Here is a 15857-nt window from a genome sequence, read left to right as displayed (position 1 = left end):
AGCAGCTACTGCAGCAGCAATGCTGCACCACAGCTGCAACTCCAACTTCAAGAATGTATTGAATGTATTGATCTCCAACCCACCAGCAACAAACATCAGCCAACCCCTGTTTCACCAAGATGCAGCACACACTGAACAATTACAAGCCAATAGTACTTGGTACAATAGCTGGAAGTTTTATTTTGTATGTTGTTTTGGTTTGGTGTATCTGTGCAGGTGTCCCAAGATACCTTCAAAGGAGCTATTCAATTCTCCTTTGGAGGCAACAAGAAGATGCCTACAGGTTTGCAACAACCCCCACAACTATCACACTTGTTTGGTTCTTTGTTTGCTTGTTTGTGCAGGTAAACAAAATCACAGACAAAGGGACATAACAGCCACAATTGCAAGGGCCTCACCTACTCTCATCAACTCTCCATGCACACCTGCTGTAGTCCTTCAACACCTGCAGCAGCCCCCTTTCATCCAAGTCCTTTGGAACTCCTTGAATGGTTTCAGTGAGGAGAAGACAAGAAGACAAACACATCAGCCCTCCACCCAGGCCAACTTCTTTCCTGAAATACCTGCAGCACCAATTCTGCACCATAAAACTCCTGCAGCTCTTTGTTCTGTTACTTGTTATTTGCAGGCACATAATACTCTCTCAAAGGAGCTGATCATTATGTATTTGGAAACTACAAGAAGCTGCATACAGACATACATGCAGGAGTCTTATCTATTCCTTTCAGCAATCCTTGCAGCCAACACTATTGGACCTGCTGTATATCTGTGGGTATGCAGGTACAGGAGTACCCCTGATCACCATCGACAGCATTGGAACCATCCAAAGTGAAAGGCACCCATTCCAATCAGCTGCTCAAGTCATGGCTACAGCACATACAATTTGCATTGTACACTTACTCTATCCTTCAGCCTCATTAACAACAACTCCAAGACTGCTGGCTACTATGGCTCTATCTACTTTCTATCCTTCCATCCTCCTTAACTGCTTCCTGCTATGGATGTTGTTGCATAACTTCTTTGGACTTACTTGGTATGACAAGACTAAAAAGGGCAAAGATGAAAAGAATTTTCCCATTCCATGTGAGATAGAAGTTTCATATACTTGTTCTTCTTCAATGTAGCTATGTCGGGTACGTAGCATAGCTGAATAGGACTAGTGTAGGTTACTTTCCTGTTTTCTCATGGAAGGGGAGAGTCTCCCTCATTTATGCTTTCTTAGTCAATTTGTATCGGGAGGAGTCCTCTCATAGATTTATTGCTTTCTAGTTATAGTTAGTCCCTTTTTTTGTATCGGGGATGAGTTAGCCGACCTTAATAGGTTAGCCGACTTATGAACCACCATAGGATCGGAGGTAAGGTTTATGTCCCCCTCCTTGTATTTTTATTTTGTTTATTTATGTTAAGGCTTGGGGGTGATGCTCAACCCCTGACTGTGCACGAGAGGTGGGAGCCTCGTGTAGGGTCTGTTCCCATTAAAAAAAAAAAACATCAAGCCACATAATTCGATTTTCTATTTACTATATAGAGATATACTTGATGAAAAGTAAAATTAAAAGTCCTATCATGACAACCCAACATATATTATAAGAAAGATACTTGGTTTTCTCTGTAGTTACTCGATGACAATATGTCATTTGGTTAATTTTCCTGATCTTCAAAAAATACAAATAAATTGAGATTTGATTATTATTTTGATAAGATCAACCTATGTGATGATATTTGGATAAATAAGCCTATTCATTTTGATGCTTCAACTAAGTTGCAAATGTAAATAAGGGGATTAACAATTCGACTAAAGATTGAGATTGTAATTAATATTAACACCATAATTGTATTTTATTCTCTCCTTACTATTAGAGGCCACATTGCCTCTAAACACCACCACTCTCATTCATGTCACCTTCCATCTATTGTGTATTTATTTTGGTAAAGTTTTTCCATGTATTCTACCATACATATAGTTGAAACAAACCGAAACAATGGATATAAAACTAAATATTGTCATGTTGCATTAGGATGATCATATTATTGATACTTGGGAAAAATAAATCTCATATTGAAGGATTTTGACAAATCAAAAATAAATCCTTGCATCATGAACGAAATTTGTGATAAGAAGCCAAAAGCCAATTCTTATTGCAAAACTACCTCAAATACTAAGATACAACAAGGATTTTGTCCTCTTGCAAACACAAATCATCTCAAATACTTCTCAAATGTAGGGAACCTTGCTACACAACCTTGCGTTCTATTTTAAAAATAGAGTATACTATCAAATTTGTTATTTCTTTGTTTCCTCATTCATCTCTCTCTCTCTCTCTCACACACACATAATGGTTATGAATGTCTCATATTCATATCTCTCCTCCTCTCTCTCTCACACACACATATAATGGCTATGCATGTCTCATATCTATGTACACGAATGAATTTAATTTTTAAACAATAATTTGTGTTCAACACGCGTGTTCATTCACTTTAACTTTTTTCATATAGTTATTCTGATATAGAATTTTTTTCCCTCATTGAATTGTCTTGACAAGGAGAAACTATAGTTTATTTTTATTTGTGATTTTAAATAAGGCAAGCCCCAAATCTTCCTATCTTTTTATTAGTTTATTACTTACTCTTTTCGATATTTTGAATGAAAAATTTTCATTCTCATTTTTTTGTCAAGTTGTAATGCTCATTTAGGTTTTGTCGTGTATTATGTGCAGACATTTGATTAAGATTATTAAATCAAAATTTCAAAAAAGTTTTTGAGTGCATCACTTACCCCATAAACTGAAAAATATATTACTGTTGCTCTTATGAACTCTTGATAAATCTTTTGATTCAAATGTGAACTATCACTTGAACTCTTTGCTATGATTATTATTTTGGTACTTGGATAAAGTTAAGAATAGGTCCTCCAAAACTCCTTCCAAGTCAACCCATTATATGGCTTTTTTGATTATGCATTATTTATTTAATTTTATTTTGATATAACTATTCAATTTTTTTTTTAAATAACTAGATTCATTTCTATGTAATTTTTTTTAGCAATTATAGAAGCTAACCTAAATTCAACTTTTTTTAATAGCAACTAACTTGCATTCGCCTTCTTTATAATGATAGGTTATGTTACAAGACAGTTCCATCGATATCCATCTAGATAACACCAGATCTATTTGTCATGATACAATTTCTCAGGTCATGACGACACCTACCATAACCCCCCGATAGATAAGCCAAATCCGTAATCCGGAACTGTAAGTAATGGGTATAAGAAAAAAAATGAATAAACACTGAAATAAGGAGAAACTAGATAAATATATACAAAATGTACAAAAACGGAATCCTTCCTAGAACCTGGAAGTCACTAGAACAGAGTTGCTACCAAAACAAAATGAGTACAAGTCCCAAAAATGGATCAAAAATATATACAACATAGCCTAGAATCTAAAGGACAAAAGACGAGTCGTCCAATCTAAAGGAGACATAAATGATCTCAAAACGGTGTGTGCTCACCCTGGTCTCCGAATCTAGCTGCAATGGGTTCTATCTATCTGCGACGGTAGCTAGTGCTTGGATGCATCACGAAAATAGATGCAAAGTGTAGTATGAGTACCAGATATAAGGTACCTAGTAGGCATCATAGGCCGACTGAGGAGGAAAGGTAAAAACAATATGAAAAAGAGGAATAAGCCTAAACAGGAGTCATAATGGGCATCTAAGCTAAGGAAAATAAATAACCAAACGAGAAGGAAGATACTATCTAGGAAGACTACAACTAACTACACCCAACTTAGGCCCCAAAAGCCCATGTAGGACACTCTTACACAAATTTAAATAAAACCCAAACGAACCCCCATAAGCCCTCCGGGTACACAAAATATATATGACTACAAAGTCTAGGAACTAACAATTTGTGATATAAAGAACTGAAGAACCATATCATCCTTGAACTAATAATCTCGAAGAATTAGTTAACCATGAATGTTCTAGGGGCCAAGGCTAGGACTGGCACCCAGATACATACTCGAATTCTCAATATGGTCAAGGCCGAGACTGGGTCCCAGATGCTCGCCATAATTTATTCGGACAATCGAGGTTGAGACTGGGACCCGAATGCTCACCATAAGCCATCGGTACGGTCGAGAACAGAATTGGGACCCAAAGGCTTGCCATACTAACAAGTCAGTAGAGGCTGCGACTGAGACCCGAATACTCTCTGATTGGATTTCAGAACAGAGGTCGGGACTGGGACTCAGATGCTCATAAATGATTAAATCAATGATGCCGAATATACTCATTTCCAACGGGGCGATAGTAATTTCTGAGGATCCCTACCACTATGAATTAATTGGTAATTCGTCAAGCCTTCAAACGAAACTAAAATAATCTGAGCACGAAGACTAGTATTACCGATGCATCCCAAAAATTACAATCATAGGAAGTTATGGATACGGTAGTTATAAGAGCAAGGTTACCGCCTAGCTAATGCCCAACTACTAAACACTAGCCTGCTATGTCATTCTATAAGGATCTAAGCCATCTGGAGCAATGCCGGGGTAACTAAAGCAAGTTCCACAATCTATACTAAGGCCAACATACTCCACAATACAAAAAAATATGCAATCAACGTCACTTACAATACTAACATTTAAAGGAAAAGATCACATGCTTTCAATTACCTTAAATACCAGATAAAAAGCCTAAAACATAATTTCTAACACCTAAGATATATATAAGTTATCAAACCCAAATTTCATCTATCTCTACATGAGTTTAAACATTCCAACTCATAAAGAAAGGAAAGTCGTAGCCTACCTATAGGCTGAACACGCACGCTCCAAATCACTTTATCGAAGCTTTTCCTTTCCATACGGCCTTAAAACGCTTCCATATTGTCAAAAAATACTCACAATGTCAATACGGTCATTTAGACACTAAAATCATTGAATTTGGAGATAGGCCAATATTGGAGTCAAAATTAGGAATTGTAGGACCCTCTCCATAACTTACAGAATTGACTTCAAAAATAGGTCTTAAATGCTACCCTAAGGTTGTGTTAAAAAAAGAAATACAATTCACACCACAAAACAGCCACAACCCAATCATGCATCAACAATCTCATGTTTATGGTAAAATTACACCACGATGTTGAGATCCACGGATCGTGAAGGTGTCATTTTCGAAATTGAGTTTTTCTATCTAGAGATCCTAAAACTTCTAAAACCCCTCATTCTCCATACTTAGACACAATATACTAAATTTCCCCTTCTCTCAAACTCTCCCAAGAACTTCAATGCAAAGCTAGGGTTTTCATCTCTAGGCATTTCAAGTCTTTTTTCTTATTCATGTTTCCATAGGGATTTTGTATCCCTAAGGTATGTGAGTTTTCCATCCATGAGTCCTTCCACCCATGGAGTCCAAAAGCTATTCTAAACTTGATACTTCAATTCTAATGATGAACCTTCATGGGCATTAACACGATGACTCTACATGCATAAATTATGATATATTTTACGTTTAATTACATATACTAATGTATATTGACTCTTAATTTCATCAAATGAATGCTAAAGTGCCTATATGAAGGTTTGAAAAGGGTTTTAAGGCATATATGGTAGGTTGTTTTAAGATATGTATTTTGATGCATTTTCATCACTCTCATGCATGCGAGTATTGTTTAACTGCATTTGAATGTTTTTATGAAATGAACCCACCTAGTTTCCTTATGTTAAAGTGAAGTTGAAATGAAAGCTTTTGACTCCAAATGAAAGTTATGAACAAAATGTTTATGTAAAGGGAATCTTATGAAATGATTGATTGAATGATGAAAGGGCTTCTTAGCCAAAGTAAGATTTCAACGTGAAAAGAAAATTCTCGCATTGAATCAAATGAAAGGTTTTAATGAGTTATTCCACCGAATGATGATTTAATGTTAAAGCTATATAAAAGCTTGTGCTATTATGACATTTTAAAGTTATTCCATGATAATGACCTAGCACCGAATGTAGAATGTACATGGGGGCTCGACCTAAGGGGTCTTTAAGTAAAGTCTCATGTTGCATTAACTATGTGCCAATATAGGGGCCCTTGTCTGCTATTTAGGCTAGTGGATCTACGATTAGTCATTAACATTAAAGGTAAAGAAATATTTAAAGTTGATAGAGTTCTACCCGGTAACTAGTCTCCCCGTGCCAATGTAGGGGGTTATGTAGGATTTCATGTACTAGCTCGCATGGTCTTATATGTTGGTTACGATTATCTTCTTATAAAATGAATGTTTTAAAGGATATCTATATGATTTATTGTGCATGCATTACATTATGTTCCATATTACATAAATGTTATAATGTTTCCTCAATGTTCATGCATCCTTACATACTTAGTACATTCAAAGTACTAATGCATACTCTTTTGCCTACATGATATCACCATGTAGGGACTAGTGCTCCTCCTCGTTCTCCTATTATGGTTTAGGGTGAGCTAGGTACTTGTCTTAGCTCCGTTAAATCTAATAGTTAGAGGTATTGCTGGACATATATAAGTTGAAGATTTACTATTTTGATTTCCGCATATTTATTTATCATCATTACCTCTAACTATTAGATTTAACGGGGCTAAGACAAGTCCCTAGCTCACCCTGAATCATAATAGGAGAATGAGGAGGAGCACTGGTCCCTACATGGTGATATCATGTAGGCAAAAGAGTATGCGTTAGTACTTTGAATGTACTAAGTATGTAAAGATGCATGAACATTGAGGAAATATTATAACATTTATGTAATATGGAACATAATGTAATGCATGCATAATAAATCATACAGATATCCTTTAAAACATTCATTTTGTTGGAAAATAACCATAACCGACATTTAAGACCATGCGAGCTATTACATGGAATCCAACATAACCCCCTACATTGACTGGGGAGACTACTTGCCAGGTAGAACTCCGTTAATTTCATTCATTTCTTTAACTTTAACTTTAAGGGCTTTCATGGATCCATTAGCCTAAGCCTACAAGGGCTCCTATGTTGGCACATAGTTAATGAGACAAGAGGTTGCTACTAGGATTCCCTTATCGAATCCCACCTCAATGCCTCATTCCGTGCTAAGTCAATCCCACGGAATAGTTTAATACTTCAAAATATTCATAACATATATCTTGAGAATTCAAATATCATATTCGGTAGAATAGCTCATTAAAACATTTGATAATTCAAATATGCAAGAATTGTCCTTATTGCATAAAGAATCCATCATTCATATCATTTCATCATTCTTTCATTTCATAAGACTCCCTTTTTTATCATAGATATTGCTTTCATAAACATTTATTTGGAGCCAAAGCTTTCAAGTCAAACTTTATTAAAAATATAGTAAAACTAGGTGGGTTCAAATCACTCCAACTTGCAAATATGTATGTAAATAAATATACATAAATACTTTGAAATCCATTAATTAAAAATAATGTTATAAACAACCAGCTTTTGGCTTTGTTGTTCTTCATCCTTTTGGACATTGCCTTTTTCCCTTTATGCAGACCCTCTTTGGAACTGCTATAAGGGCTGCAGTAACCTGGGGCTTCTATGGAGCAGCACACTCAGCTTGCCATCCCCATTCTCTAACGTCAACACATCCTAGCAACAACTCCACCAACCTGTAGCACACAAGGAACAAATACAAGTTAATAGTATTGGTTACAGCAGCTTGCAGATTTCTTTGGTTGTATGGTTTATTGGTTTTGTTTGTCTGTGCAGGTACTCCAAGAAGTTAAACCTGATCACAACAAAGGACCTCCCTTCTTGTGTAACTGACACCAACAAGCAGCCTAAGCACAATGGAAGCAACAAGGAGCTGCACACAAACTCACATGAAGGGAGACAACTGCTTGGCTTAATTGGATCATCACATCAACTCTTAATCCATACCAAGTCCCCTGTCTCAACACTTGCAACAACCTTCTTGCACACCAGCTACAACTTCAAAGTTGAAAATGCTTGGTTTCTCAGGGCACCTGCAGCCATCATCACCCACCCTCTGTACCACCCATATGCAGCCCACAATGAGCAATTACAATTCACTAGTACCTGGTACAGCAGCCTTCAGATTTGTTTGTTTGTATATTTTTCTGGTTTTGTTTGCCTGTGCAGGTATCCCAAGGACTTGACCATCATCCAAAAGAGGGATCTATTATTGAACCTAACCTGCAACAACAAGCATATTATCACTGCAGCTAGAGAGGCAGCAAGGAGCTGGATACAGGACTGCAACAACCATGTTTGTTTGCTTCCTTGGCTACTTGTAGGTGCAGGTCCACATAGTTTTAAACGAATGGACACTAAAGCATGGCTTACTAGGGACTCTCCAGCACACTCCAATATTCTTTAATACCTGCAGCAACCATATACTTGGACCCCCATGCAGCCTCCTTAGCTGATAATCATGATATTGATACAATGGCACACTTAACCTGGATTTACTTGGTACGACAAGACTAAAAAGAGCAAAAATGAAAAGAAGTTTCCCATCCCATACGAGATAGAAGTTTCGTATACTTTTTCTGTATCAATGGAGCTATGTCTGGTACGTAGCAAGTTGAATAGGACTAGTGTAGGTTACTTTCCTTTTTTCTCATGGACGGGGAGAGTCTCCCTCATTTATGCTTTCTTAGTCGATTTGTACCGAGAGGAGTCCTCTCATAGGTTTACTGCTTTCTATTTATAGTTAGTCTCTTTTTTTGTATCGGGGATGAGTTAGTTGACCTTAATAGGTTAGCTGACTTATGAACCATCATAGGATCGGAGGTAAGGTTTATGTCCCCCTCCTTGTATATTTTACTTTGTTTATTTATGTTAAGGCTTGGGGGTGATGCTCAACCCCTGACTGTGCACGAGAGGTGGGAGCCTCGTGTAGGGTCTGTTCCCATATAAAAAAAATGCTATAAACAACCCACCATGAATTTCAAGAACCTTTAAATAGATAAATAGAGGAATTACTTGTAAAGCATCAATTCATACATATGAAATTATGTTGCATCAAAATACAGCAATAATTATTAATTTAACCATGATTCATACTATTAAGTAAAATTAAGAATTACCATAAGAAAATATTACTTGAAATCAAGAGACTTAATTGAAAGAGTTTTTGGACTACATGGGTGGAAGAACCCATGGATAAATACCCACATAACTTAGAGTAGAGCTTAAAGAAAATAAATATAATTTATCATATAATCAAAATAATTTAGACATGAGAGTGGAAGAAATACTCTCATTGAAGCCTTACATACCTGGAATCCGAAGCTTTAGTCGGAACCGAAAGACTTAATGAACACTCTTGAGTCCTAGCTTTTCTCCTCGCCGGAACATTTTGTGTACTATTCGGAGTTTATGAATCACCGGAATAGTATTTCTTTACTACTAAGAACTAAAACTATATATAAGAAAGTGTAAAGAAGTGTATAGAGAGAAGACTTGCTTGAGAAAGCTTGATGAATAAAATGAGGAAATAAGGTGGGTATTTATAGGTGGAAAGAGGGACCTAACAATAAATAAAATAATTATAAAGAAAAATATGAAAATTTAGTGGAAAATTATGATGCCATGGATGATGTTAATTGGAGGACAATTTATGTCATGAGTGATGTCAAATATATCTAGATCTTTCCATGGTAGGTGAAATGAGTTATCTTTGATAGAATACTCCTTTTCGGAGCTGCTTTTGAATAACATAAATTCGTTATTAGGATTTGGTGTCTTATAAAAATTGTAGATATAGAAGTCTTATTTCATGTCGTGCAATAATCAACCAATTTGGAGCATCCTACAGGGAGATATGAATTTTCTTTTACAAATACTCCATTTCGTCACAACACACTGTCTTACAATAATTAATTTATTTGACCTACTTAACCTCCGAAACTTAAATTATGGTCTTCACAAAAGTTGTAGGTAATGATCTTTTGGTTACTCGGAAATTTGAAACACCAAATTTGGACAAACCTATAAAAGGTTATGCTCAAAAGACAGAGGTTGTATCATTTTTAGGCGAGAATTGAAACTTCGTATACAACATTTTTAGGGGATGTTATACACAATTTCACGAAATAACATAACATGGAGAAAATTTCTAATGACATCATGTATCCTTCTCAAGATAAGTCACAGATGTCTATTCACCCATCTTTTGCCTTTTTGAGACTAGCCAGTTATTGTATATATTTTTGGTCCAAATTTTGGGACTTGTACTTGTCTTTTATTTATAGTAGCTTTGTACTTGTGACCTCCGGGTTATGGGAGGGATCTTTAGCTATATATATTAGGTTTGGTTTTGTTTTTGCTTATTTATTCTGTCTATGTTAGAATTTTCCATTCATGATTAGTTTCTTCCCTCAAAACCATTACTTTTCATTTCGCATTTATGGGTTGACTTATCTATTAGTGAGTTATAGTAGGTGCTATTATAAGTTGAGGAATTGGGTCATGACAAGTTGCTATCAAGGCCCTAGGTTTGTTGGTGTCACTTACACTGGACTAACGTCTAGTAGAGTCCCGCGGATGGGTGCAGAGACATCCGTAACTTATCTTTGGGAGGCTACAGGATGTCATTAGGAACCTTCTCTATGTTTAAATCATTTTGTAAAATTTATATCTTGTGGGTTTCCTGAAATCTCATTTGTTCCACTTTTTTTCTAGGATGGTTCGTACATGCGGTACTATCATTGACGATTATCCACCAGGACTGGGCAGGCCTAGAGGCCAGCCCTGTGGCATAGGCAGAGGAGAAGCACTAGATCCCTATCTAGATATAGCTCCTGAGCATGTTGAGAAGCACCAATATATCCCTATTCCTCTTCAGCTAGATGGGCCACCACCGATAGCATAACCTCCAACCATACTAGTTATGACCCCAACATTATAGGCAGTGATTTCTCAACTCCTCACGGCTATCGAGATTATACCAAAGGCCCCAACTCAAACAGCGGATATGCTAGCACTGTGGGATCCGCCAACATCATCAGCACCTGATATTCATCCACCTCCACAATTTGTTGCACCCCCACCAATAGTTTCAGAGGGTTTCTTGTCATTTTAAGAGAAGAAGATGTTGGGGATATTTCAGAGGCTGTCACCCCTGATATTTTCTAGAGCTATTGACAAGGATGCAATGGAGTTTCTGACTACTTTCTAGAAGCAGCTCCATTTCTTGAGTCTTGTGGAGTCCACAGGTGCCAACTTCACTGGTCACAAGTTCCATCGGCCAGCCAGGTAGTGGTAGTGTTCTTACTTGCAGACAAGTCCAGCTGGGTCACCACCATTGTCATAGGATCAATTCTGAGAGGCCTTCTTGACCAGTTACATCCCTAGGAGCATCAGAGACCGACTCCAAGAGCAGTTTACTTAGTTAGAGCAAGGTCAGATAACAGTTGCCAAGTACGAGGCCAAATTTCACCAGCTATCCTGGCATGCGATTAAGGTTCTACCCACAGAGGAGGAGCGGGTACAATGTTTTATGTGCGGATTAAAGCCCTACCTAAGGTAGGGATTGATTACTTAGGAACTATAGGCCACTCATTTCTGAATGTGGTGGATCATGCCTGCACTATAGAGATTATTTATCGCTAGGCCCAAAAGGGTAGTGATAAAAGAACCATAATTCAGGGAAGCTATAGTGGGTCCCAGTCTAGGGACCATGATAGTTATGATGGGCTCTGCCAGCAGGTCTAGCATGATAGGTACCAGCAGGGTCAGTCCAGCTTGCTGATTCAGAATGCCCTGCTAGTAGTTGAGGGTAGTCTACCCCGTTTGGGGGGTTCCATTATAGTAAAGAGCTTAAGGTGATCAGGTTTGCTTCCTTTCTATTGTGGATGAGTTATCACAGGACACTCATCTTTAGATTTTTTTGATTGTGGCACATAAGAGGACTGATCTACGGAGTGCCTTAGTCGGGCTAGACCATTGGCTACAGTACCACCTTCAGCTGGAGGTAGATATTGAGGTTAGGGCCGCGACGATGGTCAATAGAGTATTTTAGGATATCCCTGGAGAGGCACATCAGGTGGCAGGTTAGATGGACATAGAGGAGGACGATAGGGCTATTTCTATGCTTTGGGCAGACGTCGAGGCATCAGATGATGTCATCACAAGTACTATCTTCAACTTTGTTTGATCCAAGTTTCATACATTCTTATGTTTCTATATATTTTTCTCCCTATCTAGGTATTATTTATGAGTCACTTCAGGTGCCATTACATGTTTCGACCCCAATAGGAGATTCTTTAGAAGTGGATCAGTTTGTAGATCTTGTGTGAAGACTATTCAAGAGAATGACACCTAGGTAGATCTTATTTTACTTAATATGCTAGACTTCGATGTTATTCTGGAATGGATTGGCTATCACCTCAACATGTAATTTTGGACTGTTATGCTAAGATTATTACATTAACTATGTCTGGAATTCCCTAGTCTTATGGCAGGGTGCTTATATTCGCTCACCAATTAGATCATATCCTTTATGCGGGCCTAGCATCTATTCGCATATGGGTATTTGTCATACATAACATATGTTCGTGATGTGTCCAATAAGGCCCCTTCTGTCAACTCAGTTCCTTTAGTTCAGAAGTTTATTTATAACTTCCCTATTGACGTACCTGGCCTACCCCAAGAGAGAGATATTGATTATATAGTGACTATTCAAGGCATGAGACCCGGGCAGATCTTATTTTACTTGATATTCTAGGCTTCGATGCTATTCTGCGTATGGATTGGCTGTCTTTCACTATGCAATTATGGACTGTAATGCCAAGACCATAACATTAGCCATGTCTGGCATTCCCCCGGTCTTATGGCAGGGTGCTTATAGTCGCTCACCAACTGGGATTATATCCTTTATGCGAGCCCTGCGGCTAGTCACGTATGGGTATTTAGTGTACATAGAATACATTCGTGATCTATCTAATAAGGCCCCTTCTATTGACTCAATTCCTTTGTTTTGGAAGTTTATTGATGTCTTCCCTACTAACCTAACTAGCCTACCCCCTAGAGATAGATATTGATTTTGCTATAGATTTGGAGCCAGGCACTAAGCCTATTTCTATACCACCTTACCGCATCCCTCGCAGATCTTAAGAAGCTCTATAGTAAACTTGAGTACCTCTTAGGTAAGGGCTTTATTCAATCGAGTGTGTCTTCATGGGGTGCACCCGTCTTTTTTGTTAAGAAGAAAGATAGGACTATGCGGATGTGTGTTGATAGCAAGCAACTGAACAAAGGTGATGATAAAAAATTATTATCCCATGCCTAGTATTGATGATCTATATGACCAGCTTCAGGGTACCCCATATTTTCTAAGATTGACCTGAGGTCCGGCTACCACCAGTTACGGATTAGAGCTGCCGATATTTCTAAGACTTCTTTTCAGACTCAATATTTCCATTATGAGTTCCTTGTGATATCTTTAGAGATTACTAATGCCCGCTCTACTTTTATGGACCTTATGACTCGAGAATTCAGGCTTTATCTTAACTCCTTTGTGATTGTTTTCCTCAATGATATATTGCTTTACTCGCAGAGTAGAGAGGATCACATGCAACATTTGAGGGTTGTGCTCCAGACTTTGAGAGATCAACAACTTTATGCTAAATTCTTAAAGTGTGAGTTTTGGTTGGAGTCTGTGGCATTTCTGGGACACATGGCATCCAAGCATAGTATCATGTTAGATTTGACAAAGATTGAGGCTATTCGTGGTTGGGATAGGCCCATGACTATTATATAAATCAAGAGCTTGATCATATTGGCTGGCTATTATAGGTGCTTCATCGAGGGTTTCTGCAACATTACATCCCTATTGATCTATTTGACCCATCAAGATGTTCTTTTTGTTTGGTCCGAGGAGTATGAAATGAGCTTTTGGAAGCTCAAGGAGTTGTTTACCACCGTTGCTATTTTGACTCTTCTTATTAAGGGTGAGAGATTTTCAGTATATTGTGATACTTCGGGTGTAGGTCTTGGGTGTGTGTTGATGAAACATGGCCGAGTTATTGCTTATGCTTCCAAACAATTAAGAGCTCATAACCGCAACTACCCCATGCATGATTTAGAGTTAGTAGCGGTAGTTTTCACACTCAAGATATGGAGGAACTACTTATATGAGGTCCATTGGGAGATATATACATATCACCGCAGCCTATAGTACATTATGAGTTAGAGGGACCTTAATTCTAGATAGCAGCACTGGATTGAGTTTTTAATAAATTATGATATATCTATCATCTACCATCCGGGCAAGGAAAATATAGTAGTGGACTCTTTGCGCCTTAAGGTAGGGAGTATGGGTAGTTTAGCTTACTTGCTTGCTGTGGAGCGACCCCTAGACTTGGACATCTAATCTTTGACTAATAGGATGATCAGGTTAGACATCTCAGATTCTGGATCAATTTCGGCTTTTGTGGGAGCTCAATAATCTCTATTGGATCATATTCATGGCCGACAGTTTGAGGATGGAGCATTAGTAGAGGTTCAAGAGTTGGTATTGCAAGGAGAGGGTGGATAAGCTTCTATAAATTTATGTAGGGTATTATGGTTTAATGGTCTCCTTTATGTTCCTAGAGTTAGAGACTTTATTTAGTTGATTCTACACGAGGCCCACAATTCCAGGTACTCTATTCATCTAGGCACCACAAAGATGTATCAGAATTTTTGACCACATTACTTATGGTGTGATATGAGAAGAGATATAGCTAAGTATGTATCCCATTATTTGATTTTCTAATAGGTTAAAGTCGAGCATCAGTGTCCTATGGAGTGTTCTAGAGATTACTCATTGCTGAGTGGAAATGGGAGCGGATCACCATGGAATTCATGATGGGATTACCTAAGACCCCCAGAGGTAACGATGGTATTTGGGTCATCATTGATGGATTGACCAAATCAACAACTACCACTCTAGCATTCAGATGGCCCTGTTCGTGACCTTATATGGTAGGCGTTATTTCACTCTAGTTGGTTGGTTTGAGTCTTTAGAGAATGGACCACACAGTACCGATTTACTTCAGGATGTTGTAGACAGGGTCTGAGTTATTCAAGATAGGTTGAATACATCTCAAAGTAGGCATCAGAGTTATGCTGCTCGCAGGCGCTATCCCTTGTGCTTAGAGGTTGGAAATCAGGTGTTCTTATAGGTGTTTCCCATGAAAGATGTGATGAGATTCAGTAAAAGAGGTAATCATACCTGGGCCTTTTGAGATTCTGAGGAGAGTTGGAGAGGTTGCTTATGAGCTGGCTTTTCCTCCAGCATTTTGGGCTATACACCCTATTTTCCATGTTTTTATGTTACATCAGTACATCTTAGATGAGTCCCACATACTTTGGTATGATTCTTTTGAATTGGATGATCTCCTTACTTTTACTGAGGAGTCGGTTGCTATTCTAGATAGAGATGTTTGCTAGGTTCATTCAGGGTCCATCCCTATGGTTAAGGTCCAGTGGCGCTACAGTCCGATCAAAGAGGCTACTTGAGACATCAAGCAGAAGATGCGGGAGCAGTTCCCCAGCTTATTTGAGCCTCTAGTTATATCCTTGTCCTTACTATCGCAAATAAAAGTTCTTTTAGTAGTGGATGTTACAATGACCCTCCAGGCCATTTTCTTAATACTTGTTCCATTTCATCGTTTAGATCATTTTTATAGTGACCCTAAGTCATTTATGACTTGTTGGCGCTGGTAGCTCGGTCGCCTGGTCTTTCATTTGGGTTTTAGACTCGTTTCCCAATTTTGGAGCTTTTATAACTAGAAAAGTTAACTTCGGTTATAACTTCAGGAAAACAACCTCAGAATGGAATTTTAATGGTGCCATCAAC

The sequence above is a fragment of the Solanum dulcamara genome, chromosome 12 (genome assembly GCF_947179165.1).
Source record: "Solanum dulcamara chromosome 12, daSolDulc1.2, whole genome shotgun sequence".
NCBI classification, from domain to species: domain Eukaryota; kingdom Viridiplantae; phylum Streptophyta; class Magnoliopsida; order Solanales; family Solanaceae; genus Solanum; species Solanum dulcamara.
This window is presented reverse-complemented; position numbering follows the sequence as displayed.